The following is a 20,289-nucleotide window of genomic DNA, read 5'->3' as shown; positions in this document are numbered from 1 at the left end:
AACACTAGTGATCAGGAAGCTCACAGAATTGGTTGATTTTAGGTGCAAATTAGATGAACAAATGCAGGTTACCATAAAAGAGATGAAGGAAGATTCACGGAGAACCAACAATGATGGGAAGGAAACTGGGACTCAAAACAATAGAGTGGAGCAGAAGGAAGAAAGAAACAACCAAACAGGAAAGAATGGAGAAATAAGAATTCAAAAAAAAAACGAGGAGAAGCTTAGTAACCTCCAGGACATCTTTAAACATTCCAACATCCAAATTATAGGGGTACCAGAAGGAGAAGAGGAAAAGCAACAGATTGAACACGTATTTGAACAAAGAATAAAGGAGAACTTCCCCATTCTGGCAAAGGAAATAGACTTCCAGGAAGTCCAGGAAGCTCAGAGAGTCCCAAAGAAGTTGGACCCAGGAAGGAACACACCAAGGCACATCATAATTACATTAGCCAAGGTAAAAATGAAGGAGAGAATCCTAGAAGCAGCAAGAGATAAGGGGACAGTCACCTACAAAGGAGTTCCCATCAGACTGTCAGCTGATTTCTCAAAAGAGACCTCACAGGCCAGAAGGGGCTGGAAAGAAGTAGTCCAAGTCATGAAAGACAAGGACCTATATCCCAGACTACTCTATCCAGCAAAGCTGTCATTTAGAATGGAAGGGCAGATAAAGTGCTTCTCAGATAAGGTCAAGTTAAAGGAGTTCATCATCACCAAGCCCTTATTTTATGAAATGTTAAAGGGACTTATCTAAGAAAAGAAGATTAAAAAAAAACATGTATAGTAAAAGGACAGCAAACTCACAATTATTAACAACCACACCTAAAGCAAAACCAAAAGAAACTAAACAAACATTTAGAACAGGAACAGAATCACAGAAATGGAGGTCACATGAAGGGTTAGCAACAGGGGAGTGGGAGGAGGAGAGAGGGGGAAAAGGTACAGAGAATAAGTAGCATAGAATGTAGGTTGAAAATAGATAGGGGGAGGGTAAGAATAGTATGGGAAATCTAGAAGCTAAAGAACTTATAAGTATGACACATGGACATGACTAATGGGGGGATATGGGTGGCAGAGGGTGTACAGGGTGGAGGGGAATGAAGGGGGAAAATGGGACAACTGTAATAGCATAATCAATAAAATATATTAAAAAAATAAAATAAAATAAAGAAAGAGACTCCAAATGAAAGAACAAGAGAATTTTATGGAAGAACTAGATGAAATGAAGTAAGCAATTTATCAAATAGAGGGTTTAGAGTAATAACTTTAAAGATACTCAACAGCATCAAAAAAGACATACAAACTATTAAAAATGGATCAGTCGGATGTAAAGAATGTAATATCTTTATTTTATCTTTATTATCTTAAAATAATATACTGTAAGGAATAAACAGTAGGTTAGATGAAGCAGAGGATTAAATCAGTATTTGGAAGACAAGGTAGAAATACACGTTCAGGCAGAGCAGAAAAAAAATGAATTTAAAAAAATGAAATACCAAAAAGAGAAGAGAGTGAATGAGAAATTGAGGACCTATGTGAAGAAATAATGACCAAAAACTTCGCTAATCTAGAGAAGGAAAAATATGCACAAGTCCAGGAAGCTCACAGAGTCCCAAAGAGTCATATACCAAGACACATCATCATTAAAATAACAAGGTTTAAAGACAAGAAGAGAATCCTAACAGCCGCAAGAGAAAAAACAAATAGTTACCTACAAGGTAGCACCAGTTAGACTCTCATCTAAATACTCATTAGAAGCATTTCAGGCCAGAAGAGAGTGGTGTGAAATATTCAAGGTGGCAGAAAGCAAGGACCTATAACCAAGGCTGCTTTGCCGGTAAAGCTATCATTTAAAATCAAAGGAGGAATAAGGAACTTCCCAGACAAGTAAAAGCTAATGAAGTTTGTTAACACCCAACAAATACTGCAACAAATGTTAAAGGACTTGCTTTAAGAAGAACAAGAAGAAAGGAAAAAAGATATAGGAAAACAGTCTAATCATAAAATGGCACTACATACATATCTATCAAAAATCGCCTTAAATGTAAATGGCTTAAATGTTCCATCCAAAAGATGGAGGGCCACTGAATGGATAACAAAACAAGACTCATATATATGTCACCTCCAAGAGACCCATCTCAAATCAAAAGATACACACAGACTAAAAGTAAAGGGTTGGAAAAAGATATTTCATGCAAATGAAAAAGAAAAAACAGCTGGTGTAGCAGTACTTACATCTGACAAAATAGACTTTAAAACAAAGGCTATAGTAAGAAACAAAGAAGGACATTACATAATGATAAAGAGAACAGCCCAACAAGAGGATATAACCCTAATAAACATTTATGCACCCAACATAGGAGCACCTAAATATGTGAAGCAAATCTCGATAGACATAAAAGGAGAGATCGACAAAAATACAGGCTTAGTTGGGGATTTTAACACCCCACTGACTCCAATGGATTGATCTTACAGGTAGAAAATCAACAGAGACAACTGCATGCTAGATCAAATGGATTTAATTGATGTCTTGAGAGCATTTCACACCAAAACAGCAGAATATACACACTTTTCAAGTGCACATGGAACACTTCCTAGGAGAGACCACATGCTAGGACACAAAACAAATCTCAATAAATTTAAGACTGAAATCTTATCAAGAATCTTCTCAGACCACAATGCTATGAACTAGAAATCAATCACAAGAACACTGAAAAACACACAAAGATATGGAATCTAAATAACATGTTATTAAATAATGAATGGGTCAATATGAGATCAAGAAAGAAATCAGAAAATACCTTGAAACAAATGAAAATTCGTACACAGCAATCCAAAATCTGTGGGACACAGAGAAAGCAATTCTAAAAGGGATATTCATAGCATTACTGGCCTATCTTAAAAAAAAAAGAAAAGAAAGAAAGAAAGAGAGAGAGAAAGAAAAAGAAAAAGCTCAAATAAACAATCTAACTTCACATTTAAAGGAACTTGAAAAGGAACAACAAACAAAGCCCAGTGTGAGTAGAAGGTAGGAAATAAGATCAGAACAGAAATAAATGAAATAAAGTCTAAAAAAGAGATCCAGCATATCAGTGAATCCAAGGTCTGGTTCTTTGAAAAGATAAACAAGATTGACAAACCTTTAACCACATTCATCAAGAAAAAAAGAGAAAGGACCCAAATAAATAAAATCAGAAATGCAAGAAGAGTAATAATAACTGACACCAAAGAAATACAAAGGATTGTAAGAAAATATTATGAACAATTATATGTCAGCAAACTGGACAACCTGGATGAGATGGATAAATTTTTAGAAATGTACAATCTTCCCAGACTACATCAGGAAGTATCAGAGAATCTGGATAGATAGATTACACCTAAGGAAACTGAAGCAGTAATCAAAAAGTTCCCAACAAACAAAAGCCTGGATAGCTTCACAGGTGAACTTTACCAAACATTCTGAGAAAAACTAACACCTCTCCTTCTCAAACTATTTCATAAAATTTAAGAGGAGGGAAGGCTCCGAAACTCATTTTATGAGGCCAGCATTATCCTAATTCCAAAACCAGATAAAGACACTACAAAAAAAGAAAATTGTAGGCCAATATCTCTGATGAACATAGATGCTAAAATCCTCAACAAAGTATTAGCAAATTGAATACAGCAATTCATCAAAAAGATGATACACCATGATCCTGTGGGATTTATTCCAGGAATGCAAGGATGGTACAACATTCTCAAATCAATATATGTGATTGACCACATAAACAAAATGAAGGATAAAAACCACACAATTATATCAATAGATACAGGAAAAGCTTTTAATAAAATCCAGCACCATTTATGATAAAAACTCTCAGCACAGCAGGAGTAGAAGGAATATTCCTAAACATAATAAACACCATATGTGACACACTCACTTCCAGCATCATACTCAATGAACAAAAGCTACAAGTTTTACCCTTAGGATCAAACACAAGACAGGGATGTCTGCTTTCATCTCTCTTATTCAACATAGTACTGGAAGTCCTAGCCATAGCAGTCAGACAAGAAGAAGAATAAAAGGCATCCAACTTGGAAAGGAAGATATAAAACTGACCTTATTTGCAGATGACATGATAGTGTACATAGAGAACCCCAAAGATTCCACCAAGAAACTAATAGAACTGATAAATGAATTCATCAAAGTAGCAGGATACAAAGTTAATATTCAGAAATCAGTTGCATTTTTATATGCTAATAATGAACTAAGGGAAAAGGAAATTAAGAAAACAATCTCATTCACAATTACTTCAATAAAAGAGTAAAAATACCTAGCAATATACCTAACCAAAGATGTAAAAGACCTATCCTCAGAAAATTACAAAACACTGAAGAAAGAAATTGAACAAGATACAAATAAGTGGAGGCACATACCATGTTCGTGGTTAGGACAAATTAACATCATTAAAATGTCCATACTACCCAAAGCATTCTATAAATTCAGTGCAATTCCTAACAAGATTCTAGTGATACATTTCACAGAACTAGAACCAATCATTCAAAGCAACTATATGGAACCACAAAAGGGCCCCACCTAGCACCAGCAATCCTGAAAAAGACCAAAGTTGGAGGAATCATACTACCTAATAATCAAACTATACTACAAGGCCATAGTAATCAAAACAGCCTGGTACTGATATAAAAACAGACACATAGATCAATGGAACAGAGTAGAGAGCCTAGAAATAAACCTACACCTTTATAGTCAGTTAATATTTGACAGAGGAAGCAAGCACATACAATAAGCTAAAGACAGTTTTTTCAATAAATGGTGATGGGAAAATTGAACAGATATGTGCAGAGGAATGAAACTAGACCATCTTCTTACACCACACACAAGAATAAATTCAAAATGGATCCAACACTTAAATGTTAGACCTGAAACCATAAAAGTCATAGAAGAAAACATAGGCGGCAAAAGCTTCGAAATTGCTTGTAGCAATATTTTATTGGATATATCTCCCCAGGCAACAGAAACAAAAGAAGAAATAAACAAATGGTACTTAATCAAACTAAAAAGTTTTTCAACAGAGAAGGAAACCATCAACAATAAAAAGACAACCCCACAGATGGGAGAACATATTCACTAATATGTCTGATAGGGGTTAACATCCAAAATTTATAACGTTCTTACAAAACTTAGCACCAAAAAAAAAAAAAAAAAAAAACCCAATTAAAAATGAGCAAAGGACCTGATTTGACACTTCTCCAAGGGTCACATACAGATGGCCAATAGACATGAAATATGCTCAACAGCACTAATCATCAGAAAAATGCAAATAAACCACAATGAGATATCATGTCACACCTGTCAGAATGGCTATCTTCAATAAGTCAAAAAGCAACAAGTCCTGGCGAGGATCAGCTCTTAGCACTTTTGGTGTAGCCACTGTGGGAAGCACTATGGAGATACCTCAGAAAATTAAAAATGGATCTGCCTTTTGATCCAGCACACCCACTTCTGGGAATATATCTGAAGGAACCCAAAACACTAATTCGAAATAACATAAGCACTTCTATGTTCATTGCAGCATTACAGAAGTGTTACAATCACCAAGATATGGAAGTAGACCCAGTGTTGATCAACAGATGAATGGATAAAACAACTATGGAACATTTATACAATGGAATTCTAGTCAGCCATAAAAAAGAAGAAAAATTTACCCTTTGCAATGATATGGATGGACCTGGAGAACATGATGCTAAGTGAAATAACTAAAGTTAAAGACAAATACCATAGGATTTCACTCATATATGGAATCTAAAGAACAAACCGAACTAACAAGCAAAAATAGATTCAGATTCATAGATGGAAAACAGATGAAAGCTTGGGCGGGGGTGGGGTGCGTGGTATACTAGGGGGAGGAGGAATTGAGGAAAGAGGACTCAACGTCATGGACAATATTGTGGTGATTGCTGGGGGAAGGGGGTTTGTATTACTGAAAGGTAATAGAAAAAATATAAAGATTATGATTTTAAAAAATAATCAAGTCATCAGTACAAATCAAGTGCATATATGGCTTTACATATTGTAAAGTGCTAGTCAAGATGGTGGAGTAGGTAAATGCTGTGCTCACTGCCTCCCATGACCACATCAAAATTACAACTAAATTGTAAAACAACCACCCTTGGGAACCACCTTAAGATTAACTGAACAGTAGTCCTATATCTAGGGATATAAGAAAGAAGCCACATTGAGACTTGCAGGAGGTTGAGATGCAGGTTGGACTGGTCCTACTCCAACATGTGGCCGTTAAGAATTGAAAGAGACATCTCAGCTGCAGTAGTTCCCCTTGAGGATCAAGGGTTCCCAGCTCCACACCAAGCCCAGAGCACCAATGCTGAAAAGATGAGTTTGCACAACAGGTAGCTGAGAAAATCAGTAGGGACTCAGTTTGGGTGGAATGGAGGGCATCTGGAGACCAAGGTGCTCTCTAAAAGGGCCTGAGCACAGACTCAGTCTGGAACACTTGCCCTAAGCTCCAGCAAAGGAGTAGCAGCTCAAAAAGTACCTGGGATATACTCGAGTGGTGTGAGGGACTGAAGTGTTCTGGCTTCAGACTGAAGGCTGGAGCGGCAGCTCTCTCCATACTTAAGTACCTGCAGGTGCCATTGTTCCTTTGTTGACTGTTCCCCTCACCCAGCCTGTAAATGCAAGTGGACAACAGGTCTGAGTCTCCATTAAGCAGGCTAATATAGCTCTCGCTCTAACTTGGTAATTCCCTAAGAACTCCCTACCCAGCCTAAACCTATTTCAAAGGCTAATACACAGAAGCTGTTGATCTGGGCCCATGCTGCAGACTTTCCCAAAATCTCTCAAAGGTCCACAAATCCCAAACAAATAACAGCTGACCTGATTGATCCCTGTACATCTTGCTAATCAGCCCTCAGCCTGACACTAGAGGAAGCCGTCCTCTCTTCACATTGTAACCACACACAGGCACCTCCAAGCCCAGTATAGTCAGCTACCAACTGTAGATCACTTTGTAGCTCCTACCAGAAGGTCCTAGGCCAGAAACAGGCAGCGGCTAACCGTTGTCTGCACCAGAGCTCCTCCCAAAATGCCCCAGAAGCAACACACATAAAGACTGCCTGGAGACCACACCAGCCCAACACCACCCAATTAGCTCCACAAATAACATACCCAAAGTGTGGATTCAGTAGGCACCAAAGCCCTGCTGAAGCTGACCTACTTCATTGGGTCAGCCCTTTTGCAGCAGTTTGTTTGTTGTAGTCATGGCCAGTCCTCACAGCCAGTCAGCCTAAGAGTCAACCCAACCACTGATGTACCAACAGCAATCAACACTCAACCACAATAGGTGAGCACACACAACCACACAGGCTACAGACTTGGAGCACCCTGCTTAGGAAAACAGGGAGACTGCAACACTGGGCCCCACACAACACTTACTATGTTAGGATACTCTTCCATGACTGGGAGACATAACAGATCTCCTTAATCCATAGAAATAAACACAGGGAGGTGACCAAAATGAAAGAATAGGACAAAATGACAGAAAAGGGACTAAACAGAATGAATCTACCAGCTACAAAGTTCAAAACATTCTTATGGGGATGCTAATTGATCTGGGGGAAGTATAGAAGATCTCAGTGGTAACTTCAACAAAGTGATAGAAAATACAAAAGGAGATAGAAAACCAAAAAAAAAAAAGAACCTGTCAGAAATGAAGAATACAGTGATCCCTCACCTATCGCAGGAGTTACATTCCAGAGACCCCCATGATAGGTGAAAATCTGCGAAGTAGCGGTGTTATATTTTATTTTTATATATTTTAAGGCTTTATAAACCCTTCCCACACTCCTATAAACTTTCCCACTCTCTTATTAACCTTTCCCACACTCTTATAAACACTTCATATGCTCTTCAACACTTTCTACACTCTTAAACCTACGTAATTTTAACAACATACAAAATTTTGTATGGGTACCACCAGTGAAGTAACAGTTGTCCCTCGTTATATCGTGGTTCACTTATTGTGGCTTCACTGTATCGTGGGCCCTCGCAGTACAGTGAAGCCACAATAAGTGAACTGTGATATAGCGAGGGATGACTGTACAATTTCTACAATGAAGACTACATTGGAAGGAATTAAAAGCTGAGTAGGTAAAACAGGACTCAAACAGTGATTTGGAATAAAAGGTAGCAGAAAACATCCAGTCATAACAACAAAGATAAAAAGAAACCAAAAAATGAGGGCAGTTTAAGGGACCTCTGGTAAAATATCAAGCATGCCAGTATTTGCATCACAGGGATACCAGAAGGAGAAGAAAGGGCAAGGATTGAAAAACTATTTGAAGAAATGACTGAAAACATTCATAACATGGTGAAGAAAGTAAACATACAAGTCCAAAAAATGAAGAGTCCCAAATAAGATAAACCCAAAGAGGCCCACACCAAGACACATTATAATTAAAATGCCTAGGGTTAAATACAAAGAGAATCTTAAAAGCAGCAGGAGAAAACCAGTTAGTTACCTACAAAGGAGCTTCCATAAGACTATCAGCTGATTTCTCAACAGAAACTTTGCAGGCAAGAAGGCACAAAATATTCAAAGTGATGAAAAGGTCCTATAACCAAGATTACTCTGCCCAGCAAGGCTATCATTTAAAGTCAAAGGAGAGATAAAGACCTATCCAGATAAGAAAAAACTGAAGGGATTTTACACCACCAAACCGGTATTACAAGAAATGTTGAAGGGACTTATTTAAGAAGAAGGAAAAAAGGATTAAAAATTTGGATAATAAAATGGCAATAGCTACATACCTATTAGTAATCACTTTAAATGCAAATACAAGAAATACTCCAATCAAAACACATAGGGTGGCTGAATGGATAAGAAAACAAGAACCATACCTAATGCTGGTTACAAGAGACACTTCAGATTGCAAGACACAGACTGAAAATGAAAAGATGGAGAAAGACATTTCAGGTAAATGGAAATGAAAAAAATTCTGTTTAGCAATACTTAATATTAGACAAGATAGGTTTCAGAATGAAGGCTATTACAAGAGACAAAGAAGTACATTCCATAATGATAAAGGAATCAATCCAACAAGAGGATATAACCTTTGTAAATATCTACATGCCCAATGTAAGAGCACCTAAATATATAAAACAAATATTGACAGACACGAAGGGTGAGATCAACAGTAATATGGTAATTGCAGGGAACTTTAACACCCCATTGAAACCAATGGTAAACTGTGCCATGCATACAGAAAATCACAAAGGAAACAGTGGCCTTAAATGATACATTAGACCAGATGGATTTAATTGACATTTTTTTAACATTTCATCCCAAAGCAGCTCAATATACATTATCTTCAAGCCCACATGGAATAATTTACAGGGTAGACCCAATGTTAGACCACCAGTCTCAATAAAATTAAGAATATCAAAGTCATACCAAGCATCTTCATCAACCACAATGGCATTAAAATAGAAATCAACTACAAAAAGAAAACTGAAAAACATACAAATACAAGAAGGCTAAATAACATACTACCATATAAAATTTGGGGTAACAGCAAGATTGGGGAATAAATCAAAGGACACCTTGAGACAAGTGAAAATGAGAACACAATAACCCCAAATCTGTTGGATGCAGCCAGAGCAGTTTTAAGAGGAAAATTCATAGCAATAAAAGCCCACCTCAAGAAGCCAGGGAAATCTTAAATAAACAATGTAATCTTACATCCAAGGAACTAGATAAAGAAGGAATAAAAAAGCCCAAAATGAGTATGAGGAATGAAATAAAGATTAGAGTGGAAATAAGTAAAAGTCTAAAAAAATACAAAAGATCAGTCAAACCAAGAGGTAGTTCTTTGAAAAGATAAAATTGATAAACCTTTAACCAGATCTCAAGAGAAAAAGGGAAAGGACCCAAATATGTAAAATCACAAATGAAAGAGAAGGGAAACTGACACCACAGAAATACAAAGGACTATAGAAAATATTTAAACAATTACATGCCAACAAATTAGATAGTCTAAATAATGGATATTTTACTAGATCATTCAGTCTTTTAAGACTGAGTCAAGAAGAAACAGAAAATCTAAACAAACCAATAATGACTAAGGAAATAGATCTGTAATCAAAAGAAAACAAGTTCCCCACAGACAAAAGCCCTGCACCAAATTGCTTCATAGTTGACTTTTAGCAAACACTTAAAGAATTAGCACCTATCATTCTAAAATTATTACAAAAAATTCAGGACAATGGAAAACTCCCAAGCTTATTTTAAAGACCATCATTCCTCTGATTTCAAACGCAGACAAAAACATTACAATAAAAGAAAATTATAGGGCAATGTTCCTGTTGAACATAGATGCAAAAATCCATAATAAATAGTAGCAAGTCGAATTCAACAATACATTAAAAATATCATACACCATGATCAATTGGGATTTATTCTTGGGATGCAAGGTTGTTTCATTACAAATCAATATCTGCAAATCAGTTAATGTGATACACCATGTAAATTAATTTAAGGGAAAAATCATATGATTATTTCAATAAATACAGAAAAAAATCCAGCATCCATTTATTATAAAAACTCAGCAAAGTGTAAATAAATCCAAAATGCTAACTCAGAAAAAAGAAACCATACTTCAACAAGGCATAAAGGACAAACCACAGCTTATATCATATTCATCAGTGAAAAGCTAAAAGTGTTTTCATAAGTTCAGGAACAAGACAAGGATGCCCACTTCTACTTCTATTTAACATAGTATTGAAAGAAAATATAAATAAATGGAAGCATATATCATGTTCATGGATAGGAAGAAATTATATTGTTAAAATGTCCATACTCCCCAAAGCAATCTATAGATTCAGTACAATCCTTATCAAAATACCAATGACATTTTTCATATAACTAGAACAAATAATCCTAAAGTTCAAATAAAACCACAAATGACCTTAAATAGCTATAGCAATCTTGATATAGAAGAACAAAGTAGGAGATATCACACACTACCTAATATCAAACTGTACAACAAGACTATGGTAATCAAAACAGCATGGTTCTGGCATAAAAACATACACATAGATCAATGGAACAGAATAGAGAACTCTGAGATAAAGCCACACCTATATAGCCAGTTAATCTATAACAAAAGAGGCAAGAATTTACAGTGGAGTAGAGACAGCACCTTCAATAAATGCTGCTGGGAAAACAGGAAAGATATGTGCCCCCAATATGAAACTACACCCCTTTCTTATGCATGTACAAGGAAAAACTCAAATGGATTAAAGACTTGACTGAAGGCTCAAAACTATAAAATTCCTAGAAGATTGCATAGGCAGTAAACTCTTTGTTATTGCTCTTCATAATTTTTTAATATATCTCCTTAGGAAAGGAAACAAAAAAAAAAAAAAAAGCACATGGTACTACATCAGACTAAAAAGTTTTGCACAGCAAAAGAAACTATCAACAAAATGAAAAGACAGCTTGTCAAATGGGAGAAGATTTTTGCCAATGATACATTTGATAAGGGATTAATATCCAAAATATGTAAGGAACACATACAACTTAACACCAAAAAGACAAACCACCCAATTAAAAAATGGACAGAGGATCTGAATAGACATTTCACCAAAGAGAACATGCAGATAGCCACTAGACATGAACAGTTGCTCACCACCACTAAACATTGAAGAAATGCAAATTAAAAACACAATTAGGCATCACCTGACACATATAAGAATGACTGTCATCAATGAATTAACAAACAGCAAGTCTTGGCGAAGATGTGAAGAGAAGGGAACCATGGTGACTGTTGGTGGATGCAGCCACTATAAAACAGTATCAAAACTCCTCAAAAAATGAGAAATAAAAAGCTTTTTGACCCAGCAATTCCACTTCTGAGTATTTACCAAAAAGTCCAACATACTAACTCAAAAAAAAAAAACCCAACAGCAAAAACCCATATGTGTCCCTCTATTCACTGCAGCATTATTTACATTAGTCAAGATATGGAAACAACCTATGTGTCCATCAATAGACAGTTGAGTAAAGAATAAGTGGTACATATATATAGTGGAATACTTGGCTTTAAAAAAGAATGAAATCTTACTATTTGTGATGCTGTGGATAAACCTAAAGGGTATTATGCTAAGTGAAATGAGTTATATGAAGAAAGACAATACCTTATGATTTAATTTACATGTCAAAACTAAAAAACAAAGTACATGAACAAACAAAACAGAAACAGACTCATAGATTCAAAGAACACATCGATGGTTGACAAATCGAAAGGCAGCACAGGATTTAGGTGAAATAGGTGACGGCATTAAGAAGTTCAGATTGGGGCCCGGCTGGTGTGGCTCAGTGGTTTGAGCGCTAGGCTGCAAACTAAAGGGTCACCAGTTCAATTCCCAGTTGGTGCACATGCCTGGGTTTTAGGCCAGGTCCCCTGGTATGGGGCTTGAGAAAGGCAACCAAACATTGATGTTTCTCTCCCTTTCTTTCTCCCTCCCTTCCCCTTCATCTAAAAATAAATAATTTTTGTTTAAAAAGTTCAGATTGGCATGGTAAAATAGTCTCAGGGATGTAAAATACAGCATAGGGAATATACTCAGTAATAATATAATAACTATGTATGGTGCCAGGTGGGTACTAGGCTTATCAGGGTGATGAATTCCTAAGTTACATAGGTGCCCAATCAGTATGCTGTATACCTGAAACTAATATAAAATAATATTGAATGTCAGCATATTTAAACATTGAAAATAAATAAAATGCAAATTGTCTCATTTTAGCATATATTGAATATTTTTAAATCCAGTTTGACCATCTCCGCCTTTTGATAGATTTAATTCATTCATATTTAATGTTACTGAGATATTTAGATTTGTACCTGACATTTCATTATTTGTTTTTAATGTCTCATCTTTTTTCGTTTCTTTATTCCTATTTACTTCTTGTTTTGAAATAAGTAATGATTTTTTTAGTTATTAGTGATTGCTCTAGGAATTACCATCTTATCTTATCATTCTATTTCACATTTATACTAACTTATTCCCAGTGAAACTAAAAATAGTGTTTTTATATAGCTCTATTTTCTTTTCTCTCTTTTTTGTGCCATTATTGCTTTGCACTAACATCTGTATATTTACAAACCTAACAAAACATTGATGTGATTATTAGTTTAAATAACTTTATGTATTTTAAATAAGAGAAGAAAGAAGAGCAAGTACAGAGGTATAGAGTTTGTTGTTTTAGCCTTCCTGTTTACCATTTCTAATGCTCTGTATTTGTTCCTGTGGGTTTGAGTTAAAATCTGTTGTCATTTCTTTCTCCAATACAGATTTGCTCCCACCCACACCTCCTTGGTGCTATTATTGTCAAATATATTGCATTTGTATATGTTAGAACCCAACAATATGTAACCCTACAGTATTGTTTTTCTACAATTCCTTTTTAAATCAAGTAGGAGAAAAAAATCACATTTATGCTTTCTTATAATTCCATAATTTCATTTACTAGTGCTCAACTTTTTGTTTGGAGTCATATCACCACCTGCAGTCACTTGCTTTCAGCTTGAAGAACTTTCTTTAGTAGTTCTTGTGATGTAGGTGTGCTAACAATGATTTCTCTCAGTTTTTGTTTATTTTTGGAACATATTTATTCCATCTTCATTGTCAAAAATTAGTTTTGCCAGATACAAGTTTTTGGTTGGCAGGCGTTTGGATTTTTTCTTTTTTTCTGTTAGCACTTTGATTATATAATCCTGCTGCATTCTGGCCTTCATTATTTCTTAAGAATCACCTGATGATATTGGGCTTTTCTGATATGTGATGAGTTTTTTTTTCTTACTGCTTTCAAACTTTGTCTTTGTCTCTGTCTTAAACATTTTACTATGATGCGTCTCAGTGTGGATTTCTGTGTGTCCCATTTGGAGTTCATTAAACTTTTTAGATGTATCAGTTCTACTTTTTATCAAATTTAAGAAGTTTCTAGCTTCTATGAATAATTTCTTTGAATAATATCTCTAGTCCTTTTTCTCCTGTCCTTCTAGTACTCCCAGCTATGGATATGTTGGTGTGTTTAGTAGTGTCCCACATTTCTCTAAAGACTATTCCATTTTTTTAACTTTTTTTCTCTGTTCTTCAGAATGCATTATCCCTGTTGATCTATCTTCCAGTTCATTGATTCATTCTTCTGCCAATTTAAATGTACTATTGAATCCCTCTAATGATTTTTTTATATAAATCATTAGACTAGACTTTTGAGGTCCAGAATTTTCATTTTTTAATACAATGTTTACCTCTTTAGTAATCTATATGTATTAAAACATTGTCATCACATTTTGCTTTAGTTCTTTGAACATGTTTATAATGGCCCCTTTGAAGTCTTTGTTTTCTGACATCCGGACTCTCACAGGCAATTTTTGTTCATTTTCCCCCCCTTTTTTGTCATTATTATTTTTTGCATGTCTCATAAATTTTTGTAAAATTGTACATTTTGTATAGCATATTATAATAATTCTAGATACTGATCCTAGGACTTTTTGTTCTTTGTTTGTCTAGTGACTATTTTATTTGTCTTTAAAGTATTTTAATGCAGTTTATTGCCTCCATGATATCAAGCTTCTGATAATACTCCTCAGTGTTCAGATGTGCCCATGCACACGGTCATCCCTGAATGACAGTAGTTAGAACAGAGCTACCTTTGACTGTCTTTTTCCCTGAACTTGGATGTGCTATCTGCTTCTGTTGGTATCTCACATGTCTGTTAAGCTTCAGTGATTTCAAGTGGAATGCTCTATTTTTTTTATAAGCCCAAGGACTAAAATTACTCCAGAGGCTGATCAAATTAAGTTATGGCACCTTTGCTAGAACAGTGTTCAAGGCCACTCTTTGAAGTTTGTCCTGACCCCAGGAGAACTCTTCTTAGTTGTGCCTTTTCTTGTTTGTACCTCCATTTTATTGGGGCATTTCTTATTTTGTTTACTAACGGATAAATCTAGTCATTGCCTGTTGTTCACAATGTGGCCTACCATTTTGCTTATTTGTCTCATAGAGTTTCTTGTTTCTTCTTACTTGCTTACCAGCGAAGTTTCCATTGATTCAAGACCCTCCTTGTGCTTGAACTTTCCCACACAAGTTTTATAGAAAGTCAGTTCTTTGGGGGAAAGCTTGGGAGCTCTGCTTTTATGGCCTGTTCTTCCCCATGAGCACAATCGTTAAGCCTTTACTGTAAATCTAGAGAAGAGACAGGGCCCACTTTTCTTGAAATAACATCTGTGTTTTATGTGCAGGGAAATCAGCAGGACAGTAGTCTCTGATCTTGGCTTGCCCTGCTGGAGTAGAACTTGCGTTCCTAGACTCAGCTGGAGCAAGGATGTCGGAACCCACTGTTGTCAGCCTGCCTCACCTTGAATAAAACTTACAGTGAAGACTGGGTACAGGAAGGGAGCCCCTGGGTACAGCTGTACTTGCTGGAATTTAGTCTCTGTAACACATAGCTAGGGTCATGAGAAATGTTGATGGCTTGCTTTTCTCTGGGACATACCAGAGCCATTGACTGGGACCTGGGTACCCTTAACACATCTATCTGGAGTGAAATCTATGTCATGCTGAGCTGGAGGGTAGGGGTGATGGAGGGACTGGGTCAAGATTCAAGTGCCACTGTCCACCACTGTTCTTACCATGACTGAGTAAATTGTCTTGCATGAATGTTTCTTCATTTGCTTTGTGCCCTTAAGACAATTTTCAGAAGTTTTAAGTGATCATTTTTTTATAATGTTGCCAGTTAACAGTTGTTTCACTGGTGAGCTCCTCATCCATTCTGGAAGTGATGTGGTCTGTTAACTTTCAGATGGTATCCTATCAAACTCTCACTTGTTCTCAGAAGAATCTTTATTACTCTGTGATTTATAATTTATTAACATATTGGTTATAGTTCTAGAAGTCACCATCATCCTGCCAAAGACCACTTTCTACACTACAAAGCTATGAATTACAGCATCCCCAAATATCAATAATATATGTATAGAATTAAAGCCAATATGTATGAATAGATGCAACCTCACTTACGGTCACCTGTTTATATAGATGACATTTTGTAGGTCATAAGTAATGAAAAGGAATAAGCAATGCAGGATCACAGCCTATCTCATTCTTTTGTGATGTCATTGCCTCTCTTTACATCCAGTGTAACAAAAGAGGGATTGGGAAACTTTTCCCTTCTTCTGAGAAAAGATGATCCCCTAGTTAACCCAGGCCAGACCAGGCCCTCCTTCCTTCCCCAACAGCCATTCCCTTCCCAGAGCTCCACTGGCAAAAGACCTTTGCTCTGTCCTTTGTTTGAAGTTGCTTTCTCTAAAGTTATTTATAATTTTAAAAGTTATAAAGTTAAATTTTCAGCTTAATTCTGAAGTTAAAGAATTTTAAGAATTTTCTCTTCACTTCACCCAATCTCCATTGACTACTATCCTCCACTCCAATTTGCCCAAGAAAATGGAAGGAAAAGATCTTTGGACCTACCATTTGTCTAAGCCTTTAGGCACCTACATACAAGATACATAAAAGGATAAAAGACTCCGTTTTATTCCATTTTCCTGGGGATATCTTTTTTCTGTTTTATTTCATAATTGATATCAAGTTATTTTATATTGTCCACTAAAGTGTTATATATTGGGTTGGCCAAAAAGTTTGTTTTGTTTTGTTTTATCTGTAAGATGTCTCTAGAGGTGCTCAGTTATCTTTAACTTCACTCAAAACAATTTTGTTAGATTGTATTGTGATAACTATCATATCAACATGCATTTTTAAAACAACTTACAAAGTTGGTGAATTTTTGTGTAGCCATTTTAATATTGAAGATGGAATAAAATATGCAACATTTTTGGTGTATTATGCTTTACTATTTCAAGAAAAGTAAAAATGTAAGTGAAATGCAAAAAAAAAAAAAGATTGTTCAGTGTATGGAGAAAGTGCTGTGACCAATTGAACATGTCAAAAGTGGTTTGCAAAGTTTTTTGCTGGAGATTTTTTGCTGCTGATGCTCCACCATCAGGTAAACCAGTTGAAGTTGATAGCGATCAGATTGAGACATTGAGAGTAATCAGTATTCTACCACATGAGAGACAGCTGACACACTCACAATATCCAAACCAATAAAGTTATTGGTGAAAAGGAAAATGTTTTATTTTATGGAAAAAACTAAACAGACTTTGTGGCCAACCCAGTAATATTTCACCCACATGCAGGGTTAGTAATTCCTTGTGTTGTACCATTCTCATTTTTAAAAAATATCTTCAATAAGAAGATATTTTGTAGAATAAGTTTATTGTAGAATAAACTTCAAACTATTTAAGAAGTCATTCATAATCTTTCCTATTTGGCCACAGTTTACCTGTCTTCCCTCATCTCTGCCTGTGCTCCATTTATACTAGGCCAGCTACTTGCTGCATTCTCCAAGCATATAATCTATTTCACATGCCCATGCTTTTATCAGAGGTGCTTAACCAAGTGATTGGAATAGTGTCCTAATAATAATGTAAGAATCCAGGGCCCAAATCTACTCCTATTGAATCAGAATCTTCATGTGCAATTATTTTTTAAAAACTCTTCAATTGATTGTAAAGCTGTTTAAGAACCGTTGCTGTGCTTTTTTCTCTCCCTACAGTTTTTTTCCCTCTCTCTCTTGCTTTCACTTTACATTACAGAGAGAGACAGAGAGAGATCTTAAAACTAAAATATTACCATATCTTAAAAGTTTTACTCAATTCCGTCTCCATTCTTAATCCAGTGGATATATGTTGTTGTTCTTGGCTAATAAGTATAGGGCCCTCTTTTTGTGCTTATGATGTCTCCAGCCTTATAAATTAGATATAGTTCCTACATTAGAGGTTCAGAATGCCAACCACTTATTATCCTAGCCTTCCTCACACATTGAGCATGAGTAAGCAAGACTGACAATCAAGCATGCACACCACAGGCTTTGAAGCAAAAGCTAGTCTTGGAAAAAGAGACCTACAGATTCCATTTCTGGAAAAGGTAGTAGTAGCAGCAGCTACTTCCAGTTGCAAATATAAGAGAAAAGTTATTCTAGTGACCACATCCAACTTGCAACTTCCAAGTAGGAGCACTGCACACTGCAGCTTCTTTTCCTGGCTCATAGCCTCCAAAGCTGATTCTCTAGCTTCATATCTTTTAATACATTTATTTTCTGCTGAAATTACACTGGGTTAGTTTCTGTTACTGATAACTAAGATATAGGGATGCCTAATAGAATAATCACCTCTCAGTACCCCTGATAGCACTTCATTCACAGGCTAATATAGCAATAAATCATACTGTCTTATAGTTAATTGCCGGTAGAATATGGGTTAAGTCTGTCAAGAGGGAAGGAAAGAATATTCTAGGCAGGAAGCCATGTGGCTGGAAGGAACATAGAGAATATCAGGGACTGAAGGGACAATACAGCTAAAAGATAAAGTGAACTAGTTAGTGAAAAGTGTCACTGGATAGACAGTTGTTAGGGGAATGAAGTAACTGGATCATATTAGAGCTGCAAGGTCATGTGAAGACATTTTTAATTTAAGTTTAAGAACAATGTGAAGATAATGAAGGTTTCCAGTTGTCCTATGTGATGATTGGATTAGTATATTCTAAAAAATTATAGTAGTCTGAAGAACAAATTGAAGGTGAGGAGATACTTGTGATTTTACTCAGATTTGAGAGCTTTGCTTATAGAATTAAGAGGTTCCACACAGCTCCGATGTGATCATTGCTTCCTGGACATGTCTTCCTACTACCCCTAAACTTTTCCCTTTGGAGCAATCCAAAGTGAGGACCTCCCTTCTCCCACCACATGACCCTTTAACTCTGGAAGTTAAATAAGATGCAGAACAGGGCAGGGCAATATTTTCTCCATGTTTCTTGCTATTATTAATAACTAATATTAATAAAGAGACTTAAATTTATCAAGTCCATTTAATTTCATATAATTTTTATCAGATTTTTTGATATTCAGGTATTAAAGCAGTTCTGGTTTTCTTTGACAAGTTGGGGTACCTTTTATATTACTCATTAAAAACTAAAAATGAAAACTAAAAAGGAATATACCACAGTAAAACATGCTAATAGTCTTTTTATTTTATTATTTTTATACATGACTACATATTATATGTATTTATTTCAAGAGCTAGTCAAAACTAAGTTTGAATCTACTATTTGTATTTTGTTTGAGAGACTGAAATGATGATCGTAGATAGCCAGATTGCAGGTGGTCAGCCAAATAATTGGGGCTGCTACTGATTTTGTACACTTTCTAAATTTCAGCAGATCCCCAAGTCACTGCAAACAGCATTCATTGGTAAATATAACAGTTTGGTTTTTCATTCATTTACAGAGTCAAAGGCCTTTAAGTTTCTGGAGAATAAGTTTACCCTTCCACAAAACCTTTCCAATCATACTTTAAAAAGCAATATTCCAAAGAAGGGCAAGGCCTGTGGTGGCTAATATATGTAAAGTCGGTAGGGAGAAGCCTGTAAGGTCACCCATCAGGCCAGCCTGCTCATCACAACAGCACAGCAAGGGCAAGGACAGAAACCAGAGGTTATAGGCAGAGACAGTTTTCCAGGTTCCAGAGTGTTATTTCATGAGTGACTTTGTTTGACTTTATTTTTCCACAGTATTTCTTGGTTATTTTGACTAACAAAGTAGATAATTTCATTAATAAAAATGCATATTCTTTATCTAAACTACTTTAAGGAAATATTAGGTGGAACATATGAAAATACCACTTTTGTTGTTGTTGTTGTTGTTCAAGTACGGTTGTCTCCATTTTCCATCCCCCCACTACTCCCCCCCACCCCGACCATCCCGACCTCCCACCCTCAATCCTACCCCCTTTGGCTTTGTCCATCTGTCCTTTATACATGTTCCTTGACAACCCTTCCCCCTTTTCCCTCCTTTACCCCCTCCCACCTCCCCTCTGATTACTGTCAGTTTGTTCTTAATTTCATTGTCTCTCTGGTTATATTTTGCTTGCTTGTTTTGTTGATTAGGTTCCACTTACAGGTGAGATCATATGTGGAAATACCACTTTTTAAAATGAAAAATGATTAAAACCAGTAATTTCTTCTGGTTCACCCTGTTAAAACTTATTAGTGCACTGTAACATACCATAATGTACAGTATATCATTGAGTTGGCTCATTCTGAGTAGATTTAGATATATTTCTCTCTATTTTTATTATAAAAAATTAATTA

The sequence above is a fragment of the Phyllostomus discolor genome, chromosome 4 (genome assembly GCF_004126475.2).
Source record: "Phyllostomus discolor isolate MPI-MPIP mPhyDis1 chromosome 4, mPhyDis1.pri.v3, whole genome shotgun sequence".
In the NCBI taxonomy this organism is placed as follows: domain Eukaryota; kingdom Metazoa; phylum Chordata; class Mammalia; order Chiroptera; family Phyllostomidae; genus Phyllostomus; species Phyllostomus discolor.
This window is presented reverse-complemented; position numbering follows the sequence as displayed.